Genomic DNA, 3,682 nt, shown 5'->3' with positions numbered 1-3,682 from the left:
CTTGCCTCCACCCCAGCTCTCTGCCCCGCCACGAACCGGGCAGGGCCCGGCCTCGGCCCCTCCCAGAGCACGCCTGGCCACGGCTCCGGCCAGCGGCCCGCGTCCCTGCCCGGCCGGCCCTGGTGCTAGCTCCGGTCGGCGGCGGCCTCTGCTTCTCCGGCCGACCACGACCAGCCCCGTCCCTCCCGTCCCCTCCATCGCCGTGACGCTCCTCTGCCCGGCCGGTGAGCTATGCTCTTTTTTTTCATTTTTCCTACTATGACATTCATAGTTTCATATTAATTTGCTGCAAATAACTACTATGTATGGACATGTGTAACTTATCTTCACAAAGACAAGTGATGTAATTGTTAGCATTGTTCTCTTCTAGATTTTATGTCCATAAGCCTAATATTTGTACCAATATGATATGTAATGGATTATGACAATATATGCATGTGAGATTAATGGATGGTGTATTCGGCCCCTAAGTCTATTCACATATGCATGCAAAACAAATTTTTGAGTTGCTGTTTGTGTCATGTTCTTTGAGTTGTTGACGTCTAGAGATGGCATGGATAGGAGGTGAAGTTGTGTCTAAATCCTTGCTATGTGACATTTAGTTTCTAAAATAGTTGTGTGAGATGTGCTCCAAAATTGACATATGATGAGTGGTTATTTAATCATGATGATCTTGCTAAAAAAATTGAAGGACAAAATTTTACACTTGACGAAATATGATTTTTTTTCATAGTTTAAACTGTCAATGCTTAACCTATTTTTTTGCACTTGGTCGAATTAACAGGATTTGTGGTGTTCCATCTTCGTGGAGTGACCGTCGACGTTGGAGGTGTTTGTCCACGATCGTCCCTCCTTTGATCGACTACATCCTCTACATCGGAGGGTGAGCAACAATTCCATGACCTCGTCCACTTTTTTTCCATGTCACTAGATTGAATTTTCACATCAAGTCGCGTAACCTAGGTCTCCCGTCCGAAAGGGTTGCATCGATAAATATGCATTCAATTGCATATTTATCACCGCAGCTCATTCGGATTGTCCAGCGCTTTCCATGGACAGCCCGAGGATGTGTAGATTGGGTACGTTGTTCATGCTCTACCCCGTTCCGAGACAGGATTTCGGCGGCGCCTCCCTGTTGTTCTCCGGATGCACATTCTCTCGACATTTTGCCGAGACGTGTATTTGGAGAACAGCGGGGAGGTGCTGCCGAAATTTTGTCTCGGAATGGGGTAGAGCATGGACCGTACTCAATCTACACATTCTCGGGTGGGATTAGGACCCATCTTTACCTATTAGAGATGTAGGTGGATTACTCGTCAACCTTGTAAAAAATAAAATATTGATGTTGGTAATTTAAATGAATCCTTAGTTTTGTTGTGTGGCTTCCAATAAAACAGAGATGGCAGATAATCAGTGGATGTATAGTGGGTTTATCCGTCGAAATCAAGTAACAACAGAGTGGGTCGAGAAAACTGATGTGTTTTTAAAAGAGATATTCCGTAGTCCAATGAGGATGGTGCCAGAATGCCCGTGTGCCAGATGTGAGAGACGTATCCGCAGAGATAAGAGTGAGATGACTAAGCACCTTCGCACGCATGGATTTATGCCCAACTTTAATATGCCGATAAACTTTGCCCAGCGGGACCGTGGTAGAGAGGATGTGATACGACAACGCGTCGCTGGTTATGAGGACGATGGGGTTAGAGACATGCTAGATGATGTCTTTGCTGCACAGCCGACACCTCCGTCACATTCAGCGAATGAACCGGAGGAGCCAGAGGAAACCGCAAAGGCCTTCCTGGAAATCTTGGCCTCGTCAAAGAAACCTCTCTATGAGGGTGCCAAGCTGTCTATGCTGGATGCCATCTCGCAACTGATGGCAGTGAAGGCTGAGTACGGCTATAGCCGAGGTTGCTTCGAAGCATTTCTGGGAGTATGGGCTAACAGCCTGCTCGAGGGCCATGAACTGTCGAAAACCATGTACGGTACGAAGAAAATCATGAAGGCGCTCTCCATGGACTATGAGAAAATACATGTTTGTCCAAAGAATTGCCTTTTGTTTAGGCATGAGTATGCGGATGACAACTACTATAGGAAGTGCGGTTCCTCTCGGTATATTGAGGTGGTCGATAAGCATGGTCAGAAGCGGCAGCTAAAAATTCCTGTGAAGGTTCTTCGGTATCTTGATTTTATAAAAAGACTGCAGTGCCTTTTCATCACCGAGGAGTCTGCCAAAATGATGAAGTGGCACAAGGAAGGGAAAAGGTACAATCCAAAAAAAATTGTACATACATCAGAAGGTGAAGCATGGAAGTCATTCGATATAAAGTACCCGGAGGAAGCAGCCGAGGCTGGGAATGTCAGAATTGCTATAACAGGTGATGGGTTCAATCCATATGGTATGTCGTCTAATCCATACAGCTGCTGGCCCATATTTGTTATTCCGCTCAATCTTCCTCCCGGCGTCATAATGCAACGCAAGACCATGTTCCTGTTGCTTATAATTCCTGGGCCTGAATATCCAGGGAAGAATTTGAGTGTGTTTATGCAGCCGTTGGTGGATGATTTGCACCATTCTTGGTACTTCCCGAGGTTGACATACGACCGGCATCTGCAGAAAAATTTCTTGATGAAAGTTTGGCTACAGTATTGCATGCATGACTTTCCCGGCTATGCCCTGTTCTGCGGATGGTGTACAAGTGGAAAGATGCCTTGCCCAGTGTGCATGCAGGCCTTGATTTTCATTTGGATGAAGAAGGGTGGCAAGTATGTTGCCTTTGACCAGCATCGACAATTCCTCCCTCCAGACCATCCTGATAGGGAAGACAAGAAGAACTTCACAAAAGGCAAAGTTGTCCATGAAGTAAATGAGATTCCAACGTTTTCTGGTGCGGATGTGCTTGCTCAGCTCAAAGCTCTTAAGCCTGCCTGTGAAGGGAAAGGCAAAGGCAAAGGCAAAGGTAAAGGGAAAAAATGTTTTGAAGGATATGGTGAGACGCACAACTGGACTCACATTACCCCCTTCACGCAGCTTCCCTATTTTAAGGACCTCAAACTTCCATACAACATCGACGTGATGCACACCAAAAAGAATGTCGCAGAGTCCCTTTTTAACACGATCCTCAACATTCCTGATAAGACAAAGGATAATGTTAATGCTAGAGTCGATCAACAGAATATTTGTGATAGACCACGTCTTCACATGCAACCTCCCACAGGCAGTCGAAAATCTTGGTTCAAGCCAGATGCTGACTTCGTACTTAAAAAGGATCATAAGATGGAGGCATTCAAGTAGCTGAAACACGTCGTGAAGTTCACTGATGGTTATGCATCGAATATAAGTAAGGGGGTCAATCTTTCAACGGGCAGAGTGACCGGGCTCAAGAGTCATGACTATCATGTATGGATTGAGCGGATTATGCCGGTGATGGTTCGGTGATTGAGGGAGTTGAGTTGTGGGCCATTTATCAAACTCACATCCAGCGACCGCAGAGAAGGTCGACACGCATTGATTTTTTTTAAAACATACAAATGTTTCCCACTTTTATTGGGCTCTATTTTCAGAGTGAAAACCGGAACCTTAGGATTTTTTTGGTTGTTCTGATTTTTAGATGAGACTGGCCCAATATCTTTTGAAATAGACAATTATTTTCATCCTAAAATCATAATTTTTTCTAGCGAT

The sequence above is a fragment of the Triticum dicoccoides genome, chromosome 5A, assembly GCF_002162155.2.
Source record: "Triticum dicoccoides isolate Atlit2015 ecotype Zavitan chromosome 5A, WEW_v2.0, whole genome shotgun sequence".
NCBI classification, from domain to species: domain Eukaryota; kingdom Viridiplantae; phylum Streptophyta; class Magnoliopsida; order Poales; family Poaceae; genus Triticum; species Triticum dicoccoides.
Note: the sequence above shows the minus strand (reverse complement) of the source record.